Genomic DNA, 10053 nt, shown 5'->3' with positions numbered 1-10053 from the left:
GCTACTTCTAAATAAATGACTATGTACTTGAACGAAGTAAAGAATTTTTAAAACCCTATACTACCTTATTCTCATGATGACAGTTTCAGAAGAGACATTACAAAGGAAGAATCAGAAATATGTAATATTGGATGTATGGTACAGAAAGAATTGTATAATCATGTATCCATTTGCTTTTCCTGAGGAAAACCCTTGGCTTCTATGAGTGATATAAAGGCAAACAAAACAGTTCGGCCTTCATAAGTTTACATAGTGGAGGAGAAAGAGGGTATAAAAAACAATAGAAACAAAGGAAAATATAATTAGAGCTGTAAATGCAGAAGTCTATGTATTATTACATGGGGAAAATATCCAATTCAAAATCATCTTTAAAAGTAATATAGCAGCAACTAAATTTAAATAAGGCTTTGCGGAAGCAGGAGTACAACTGTGGATCACCCTGGTCATCCAATTTTGTAGGCACCTACAATTCAATGCTTCAACAAATAAAGGAGAAACTATTTAAATTTCCTTCAAATATATCCAATTCATGAACAATATAAGGTTCTTTACAAGTACACCTAACCTAATCTTCCACTTCGTTTAATACCTTCTCACTTCACAAAGTAATGTACAAAGCACACAGTGAGCAATTAAATGATTGCTGAATTGCAGCACTGGCTTAATAGAAAATCTCATTTATTTAGACGCAGATCAAAAATCATTTTGTGATGCTCGCATGATAAAAAGTGCATGAACAAATGTCAAACATCATGGTTAGCAATGTATCTTTGCAATGCACAAGTATACTGACATGTATTAGATACAGAATAACTCTTGGATTTAATATGAGCTTCTCAAATCACTCAAACTGCAGTCAAAACATTTCATTTCATTTCAGCAGCTGAAGTGAAACTAAGGCTACAAATATTTTTCTGGGTCACATTTAAAGACAGAGCACCTAATTTACTGAAAAACTAATAGCATCTTGTCATCTAGTCCTAAGTAATTTTTCTGAAAGAGCTGTAAGTAATCTTCTAAAACTATAGTACATGAAACTTGAATATTAATATTTTTTCTTACTCCTATTCAAATACTATGATTAATTTTATATATGTTTAAGAATTCAACGGAGGGACAGAATGGGGATTTAGGATAAACTGAAGCAGCCTACTTTTTAAATTCAGTCCCGCTACCACTGTTGTGACACTTCCATCAATTTTAAGCAAATAATAGACTGTTATATCTGTCCCCTCAGAGTCAGGGTAAAAACCCATCTTGGGGAACTGGCAGAGTATTATTACTGTGGTTTCTTCCTCCTCTGTTTCAGAAATTTTGCTTCTTCAGTATGTTATTTAATTTGAACGTCCATTCAAATCTTTCATGAAAGTTAATATCTTAACAAAAGCAAATACATTTTAAATTGCAACCCATGTAAATTTGTTTTCATTTCAAACCTACATTTCTTATACAAGAGAACATACTTTTTAAAGAGGCTTTTTATTTCAAAGTTTTAATTTTATACTGTAATTTATACTAGAATAACTATAGATGACAATTCAAAGGCCATTTTACTACATTTTTTTTATGACCACAGTTTTCAAATCATACTAGTATGTTTTATAAACATACTAGAAACCAGGCCATCATGCATCTAAAAATTATCTTTAAGAGGATTTTCCATATGTCTTTTCTAAGACTATAGACAAATAGAGATTTTCTCAGGTTAATATAAAAAACATTTGTCAGGCTGGCCGGTTAGCTCAGTTGGTTAGAGTACAGCCTTGTAACACACCAAGGTCAAGGGTCTGAATCCCCACACTAGCCAGCTACCAAGCAAATGAACAGAAAACCATTTTTCAAAGTTAAGGAATAAGTTAGACTTATCTATCTGAAAATTACACTGCTTGAATATCTGAAACATGAGCATGCAACCTAGAAGGAACAGAAGATGATGAAATTTAATTTTATCATAAATTCCACTCCAACAAATGTATCCAGTTCAAAAACAAGTTACCCTTTGTGCTCTTTCTTTTAAATCTTGATCTTGGGCTAAAAAGGATTCCAGTTTTTTCTGGACATCTGGTAAGTTTTTCTGGATTGATTCTTTGTAACAAAAAGATAAAGGTTAAATAAAAATATTTCAATTTTAGAGACTAAAAATGGTGCACAATCTTTTCCTATTTTCCTCAGTATTATCTTTCAATGTGTAACATTTTTTCTCATCTATGACCCAGATTAGACCAAAATTACACAGGACATAAATTTGATTCTCTTACGAATATCAAAAGAGAAAGGAAATGACACAGACACTTTCTCTAAACATCCCTTGATGAGTGAGTGAAAGATACTTAGATTAACACCGCAATTAGCCCTAGTTACTTCTTAATTCTACAAAAATAGAAAGGAGTCTCCCATGGGAGATGGATCCTCAATAAAATAGAGTGAAGTCTAATATCATTTTTATAACTGCTTTCATTTTTAGTCAAATAACACAAAATCAATCTTAAGTAATAAACAAATAGCAAAAGAATATAAATATTGACTTCTCTATTTGGAAAGTAGGCATAATACAACAGGGATGGTACTTAACTCTGCCCACTGGGGCTACAGGAGAGAAAAATTCTAGGTTTCACAAGACACCCCACTTGTTTCCCTGATTTTATACTGAACCACTTTGTTCCTGAAAAGCTGGGGTGATAATGCGTGGTGGTGGATGAGGTTGTTTTTCCTTTTTTTGTTTTAATTTTAGAAAATTTCAAAATAAACAAAGGTAGAAAACTTTCACTCGGCCTCAACAATTATTAACTTGTGGCCAATTCTGTTTCTTCTACCTCCTCGACCACTCTTCCTCCATCTAACCACCCTCCAAATTATTTTTAGAGAAATCAAGCCAAAGCATTTCAACAGCCCAAATACAAGTGAGACTGAAATTTGTCATTCAGACAAGGATGTGGAGCAACAGGAACTCTTTCATTGCTGGTGAAAATGCAAAACGGTAGCCCCTTTTGGTTTTGTGAGAAACTGCCCAACTGTCTTCCAAACACACTTTTATTATCGAGTAATCATGCTCCTTGGTATTTACCCAAAGGAGTTGAAAACATCCAGGTGGGTATTCATAGAAGCTTTATACATAATTGCCAAAACCTAGAAGCAATCAAAATGTCCTTCAGCAGGTGAACGGATAAACTGTTACATCCAGACAATGGAATATTACTCAGCACTGAAAAGAAATGAGCTCTCAAGCCATGAAAAAGCAAGGAGGAAACTTAAATGCATGTTACTAAGTAAAAGAAGCCAATATCAAAAGGTTTCATACTGTATGATTCCAACTGTATGACATTCTGAGAAGAAAAAACCATGGAAACAGTAACAATATTAGTAGTTGTCAGGGGCTGAGGTGATGAGGGGAGAGAGGAATAGACAACACAGAACTTCTTCGTGCAGTGAAAATACCGTATGATACTATAATGGTGAATACACATCTTTACATATCTGTCCAAACTTGTAGAGTATACAACACCAAGACTGACCCTCACATAAACTTACTTTGGGTGATAATGAAGTGTCAGTTTAGGTTCATCAACTGTAACAGATGTACCACTCTAGCAGGGGATGTTGGTAAATGGAGGCTATGCATGTATGGGGCATGGTGTATGAAGGAAATCTCATACTTTCTATTCAATTTTGCTGTGAACCTAAAACTGTTCTAATAAAAAAAAAATAGTCTTTATTTTTTTAAGTCACAAACCAGACAGCTGATTGGATTAGAAGGGAATTTGGTATACATAATTAAGCACAGTAATTTCATGTCCTTATTTTCCTAATAATAACATAAAAACAACACGTAGCTCTTACCTGATTTCCTTCACAGGTACTTGCTTCTGGAGAAGCTGCTGTACCATCCCTTTTTCTTCTGAGGGAAGCAAAATTAATAAAGCTTCACCATCCTCTTTGTACCTAAACAAGAAGAAAATCTGTATCAATGCAACCTGCTTTTTACATTTTAACAGTATGATGAACAAAAACGCTGAAGCAAATTCATCTAACTGGTAAATATTAAGAATACCAGTTTTTAACCTTCTGTGGCAGCAGAAAGTTAGGGCTCTGAATGCCTCATATCAAATTTTCATCACTCGTTATAATTCCTAGTGACTTTTAGGCTGTGCCACAGTACAAGAGCTAGATCTTAAAGAAAGAAACCAACCGAAGGACATTTCTTAAATAAATGTCTACTTATATAGCATGGAGACGATTTCTCGCTCAAGTCACTAGAGGATCTAATAAAATCAGTCATTTAATGAACATGGCAGCAAACATATTAAAGAAATCAATTAATCTTCCTGGGAATTTTATTTATACCTTGGGTATAAAGTTGTTCAGAGACATCAGTTATAAGAAATGGATCACTGCTCAGATAAAACACATACCTCCAATCCATGTAACTTCTCTTCCCTCACCTAGTAAAATCTTATTTCACACTTGCACCTTCAGAAATTTGTACTAACATGGGCCACAAGGCATCTTGTAGTTACTTAAGCTTCTTGTGTTACGTGCATACAGACTTCCTGATACCTTAGTGTCAGCTATGACATGCAACTAGTAAAACAGACAATGAAATTGGGTATTTGGGGAAATATTTTTAATTAAACAAAAGAAAAAAATCTCAAAGCACTCTCTTCAGGATTCAAGCTATAAAATACAAAGGGAAATTTTTATAATTAACCAAATAAACTATTTCCTGAGAAACTTTGTGTCAGGCATAAACTGAAGAACACAAAGAAACAGAAGATGAAAATCCCTGTCTTCTGTTATCTAACGCTCAGTTGAGTAGGAAAGACAAAAACACAGAAGCAAGAGAGTCAAGAGAACAGTCACAGAATTGTAAATAAGTGCTGAAGGTCAACCACAGCAATAAATGCCACCAACACAGAAGTAAAAAGAGTTCACTCAGGGCTAGCCAGAGATAAACAGAAATAGTCATGGCAGATGGCATTTCAGGTGGGCCTTGACAGAAAGGAAAAAGCTAAGGTATCCCAAAGATGAATTACATGAACAAAGGAGTAGAAACCAGAAAGTACAAGGCAAATTTCGTAAAGAGTGAACACCAAAGCTGGAGTACATAAATGGACAACAGGAAAGACTGCTAAAAAGGTACATAAGATCCTGTTTTTGGAAGACCGTGGATGCCTCTGCATGGAGAGACTGAATACCACTGTAAGACCTTTATCATTGAATGCTGAAAGGAAAAACTGACTTTGATGATTTGCTGAGAGATGGTACTATACTGCATTTTAAAATTTGAGGTCGGGCCAGTTAGCTCAGTTGGTTAGGGCATGGTGCTGATAACACCAAGGTCCAGGTTCTATCCCTGTACCAGCCAGCTGCCAAAAATAAAAAGTAAGATTTGAAGGGCAATTTTTACCTGACATGTTGGCTCTAAAATTCAACTCCTATGAATAAGGTTAAACTCTAGTCTAATCTCATTTTCATAAGATAAATATGTAAATATCCTTATGTGTACACAGATTCAGACAGGAAAATATAAAACTTATCGAAATGTTAAATTTTCTTCAAGTTCATTCATTAATTTTCAACACATTTTATTAAAGATCCTCCATAGGCTAGGCACTGAAACAGAGATAAAAAAGACATGGTCCTGGTGCCGACCCCGTGGCTCACTTGGGAGAGTGCGGCGCTGGGAGCGCAGCGGTGCTGGGAGTGCCGAGGCCGCGGGTACGGATCCTATATAGGGATGGCCGGTGTGCTCACTGGCTGAGCGCGGTGCGGGCGACACCAAGCCAAGGGTTGCGATCCCCTAACTGGTCACACACACAAAAAAGACATGGTCCTGGCTGTTACAAAGCTATTAGGGACAGACATTAAAACCAGTAATTAAAACTAGTAATAACAATCAAGTGTTATGAGTGAACTAGTAGACATACAGGAAGCTATGTGTAAGTATGACAGAGAGCTCTACTTAATGTAGTCTAGGAGACAAGAAAACTTCCTTGAAGAAATGACATCTAAGCTGAGACCCACAGAAATAATTAGGAATTAGTCAAACATTAGGGATAGGGATACAGATGGGAGAGTCAAGGTTTCCATGGGGAAAAGGCAGCATTTAAGAATCCCCTGTATACTTTTGTCTTCATGCTTATTTGCTTTTTCTAGTTAATGCAGGAAAGAGTAAAGCTGAACATACAACTTACTTAATCCTTTTACTAACTATATTTCATAACTGAAAAAGTAGTACCACATACGTTCTTTATTATATTTTAACACAGAATAATATGACTGAAAGTTTTTCATATCTATTCACTACAAAGAAATATGAATTTAAAGGATTTGCCTCAGCAATATTGGGCTAAGCCAACCATGAAGGCATAAGTTATTAGTGTATAACATAAAGAGGTGACACCCTAAGCAGACGAGATATTTGGGGACATCACAACTTCTGAAGCACCAAGACCTCACTAGGGACACGTCAAGGATCAAAGAGGACAAAATCAGTTAATACTGACCACTAAGCAGTACCAAAATGCCCTCAGGCCTTCAGAAGTAGAAAGGTTTACTCTGTGTGGCCCAAACAGGAAAAATCAGGGAAGAGGGAAAACAGTGGTTTGAAAGATTGTCAACCCTTTCAACATTCTATACAAAATTCAGAGACAGCATGATAAAATAAATAGGCCCACAAGTCTACATAGAGCAAGAACTAGGGCAAAGGGTTAAGAGAACTCTCTGACATCAAAAAGGCATCCACTGAATGTTCTCTGAGATTCTTCTGACTCATAAGCAGGAATAATGTGGCCAGTCATCTATATCTATCTTATTTACCCATTCATGCACCCGGAGAGAATTTGTGAGAACGAATTGGGATTAAAGTCACAAAGGGGCCACGCACAAACCTTTTAAAGCTATAGCTAACAGAATATGTATATAAAAGGCCACACAAGGTTAAGACAGACTGTAACAGTGCAGTTTAGTTTCCCCAAAGGAAAATGGAAAATAATATCCAAAGCCAAATCCCACAAGGCAAGCATCTATTAAAAAGATCATCACTGGCCATTTTACCTATTTTACATTATACATGTCTTTTCCCTGAAACAACGTAAAGCACAAATTATCTCCTACACACTAATACTAAAAAATTTCCAGTTTTCAAGAATAAAAGCTCTTTTTATAAAGAAGGCATAAGCCATTTCACTTTGTTTTAATGCTTATAAGAATAAAGTCTATTTACCCATGAGGTAGCTTTCAGACTTCAAAAGCAATATCCATGGCCTAAGGCTAAATATATATACAAGAGAAATAAATGTTCTTCATAATACTTACATTTTAAAACTCCACATATACAGATTTTTGTTTTAGAATTTATTTCAAATTGACATAAAATTGTATGGATTTATTATATACAACATTATGTTCTGAAGTATATATACAGTGTAGAATGGTTAAATCTTGCTAATCAAAATATGCATTACTTCACAGAGTTATTTTTGTGGTGAGAATATATTTAACATTCACTCTGAGCAATTTTCAAGAATATAGTATATTAACCGTAGTCACCATAATAGATTATTTTAAGACATATATAGGCACCATATAAAAAAGCCCTGCATCTGAAACAACAAAAATTTCATCTTCACCATTACTATTAATGCCATGTTGTGTTTACGCAGCTCATCCAAATTTACAAAGAACTTCGTTTTACATTAATTTGCTGATGTTAAAAGCAAACAATCAGTAGAGGACGCAAATATAAAATAAAGTTCCCCAAATACCAGGAAGTTGGCCTAAAATCAGCTGGTCACTACATATCAGACTTTAAACTTCGGATCCACTGCTTTTTCAATTATACCAGCATGCTGTCCAGAAACAAGGATCCTCAGTAGGTTGATCATGACTGTCTAACTAATACCAAAAAGCTTATCTCCACATCCTGCAGCTCACTAGTATTTTTGGCTAAAATAGGAGATTCAGACCACTGACTTGGATGCACATGGTAATTCTTCCATTAAAATAACCTTCAAACTATGGCCAGAGAAGCAAAAAAAAAAAAAAAAAAAAAAAAAAGCCCTGCCATTCTGGCAATAATTTGCTTTTTACCCAAAAGCCAATAACCCTTTAACTTCAATTCAAATTCTCTAACACATCAACTCCATTCCAATAAAGTCTCTAACAGTAGTTGGGAGGTATAAGCAGACACTCCACCCTGCCCTGATCTGGCCCTGTTAATAACTGCCTAGTCACCCCAAGTTCTCTCCACCTGGTGTCCCAGATTACAGGTCAAGTTACAAAAGGGTCTATTTAGCACAATTCCATTTTTGTAATCTGAAAAAATATATACACACAAACATACACGAAAAAAAACTTTCTGGGTGGTAGATTTTAAATAATTTTAATTGTTTTCCCATTATTGTCTAGAATCTGCATGGCGAATAAGCATTACTTTGGTAATAAAATACAAGTTAACAAAAATAAGTAAAAAACTAACTCTATATGCTTTTGGACATCTTATATCACTCTTACTTCATTTAACACACATCCTAGTACTACCAAATTAGTGTATTTCCACATCTTGACCATTAAATCTGAGGATGTACGAATGTGCTACGTGTCCCTAACACACACATGTGTCCCTAACAGTTGTTCAATAAATATTTGGTGAGTAAAGGAAAGCAAGTGACCACTAGATGTTATACGAGGAGATAAAACACTAGATTTGGAGCCAAAAGAAGTGGGTTCCAGTACTGTCGTACTATTTATTCATTAGCTATACAATTTTTGATAAGATTTTATTGCGATCTATTACATTTTCTTATTTACACATTATACATTTGAATAAGATGATCTAGGTCCCTTTAGGATATGAAATTCTACAACTGTGACTATTAATATACTAGTCATTATTCATAACACAAGCATAATCAAGAGGTGGAGAAAGGGAAACATTTGTTGATTACACTCTATTCCACAGTCCTTCTTTTTTTCCTTCCCTGAATCTTCCCATTCTCCCTATACCTCAGCCTTACCTGTGGCAACCATCCCCAAGATTTCATGTCACTATGAAAGAACAGTGCAGTCTGTCATGCAGATGCAGAAAGACAGCCATAAGGAATCTGAGTCCAACTGTTCTGTTCCTCCCACACAATATGGTACAAAAGAGAGCTGATTCCAGGAAAGAAGGTATCTCTGACTTACAGGATGTCTAAACACTCTACACTGGATTCTAAGGAGAAAAAAGAATAGGTTTGGAAATATTCTGGGAAAAAGTAAGTCATCTGCAACCTAATATCTCAAATAACAAAAAGGTATATCACGATAGACTCAACAGTGACAAATTAAGTTCTCCATAAAATAACTGGAAAGAAACCAAGCCGGTTAATACATACTGCATGGAAAGCTTCTAGCTCACTGATTAAGAAAATGGATTTATAGAGTTCACAAAGGGTAGAAATCTTAAATTCTATCAACTCTGTTCCCCCAAAAAAGGATTTTTTAAAGCTAAATTTTAATAGATAAGAATAAAAATAAAACTCAAATAAAAGCAGTACTGATTCTACCTAAAACTGTACTTTCAGGAAACAACTGAGAATTAGATATGATTACCTCATTTTACAGGAGAAGAAACTAAGGCTTAAGGAATTTAAAAACTGACCCAAGGGTGCACAGCTATTAGGTGACAAAATCAAATTCAGACCTAAGTTTCCTGACTTTTAAAGACAATGTCTGAACAACTATGGGATATCTGGCTCTCACAGTCCAAATAAGAAAGAAAACGACTACATTTTTAGTTTATCTTCATGACCACAAATGGCAGCAAATTTAAGACATCAACCTTCCTTCTCCAAGTACCTGGCTTTCATGCATTCTAGAAGCCCTGCATAGGAGCAGCACCCACTAGAATCCATTAAATGTAAACAGCTGCACATTGGCAAGAACGAGCTATAGAATCAGAAAGACCTGAGTATAAATCCCAGGCCTGGTACTTACTCAACTGAGTAATCTTAGACACATTTTACCTCAAGTCTCTGAGAAAAAGTTTCCTAGTAAGAAAACCTCTTTCATAAG

The 10053-nt window shown here is 35.2% G+C and overlaps 1 pseudogene; it reads right to left on the bottom strand.

Moving 5' to 3' along the window:
- Positions 1 to 334: 334 nt before the first annotated feature.
- The window catches only part of LOC134376177 (probable ATP-dependent RNA helicase DDX10), a 44151-nt pseudogene continuing 34432 nt past the window's right edge, over positions 335 to 10053 (bottom strand).

This window comes from Cynocephalus volans, chromosome 4, assembly GCF_027409185.1.
Source record: "Cynocephalus volans isolate mCynVol1 chromosome 4, mCynVol1.pri, whole genome shotgun sequence".
In the NCBI taxonomy this organism is placed as follows: Eukaryota; Metazoa; Chordata; class Mammalia; order Dermoptera; family Cynocephalidae; genus Cynocephalus; species Cynocephalus volans.
This window is presented reverse-complemented; position numbering and strand designations above follow the sequence as displayed.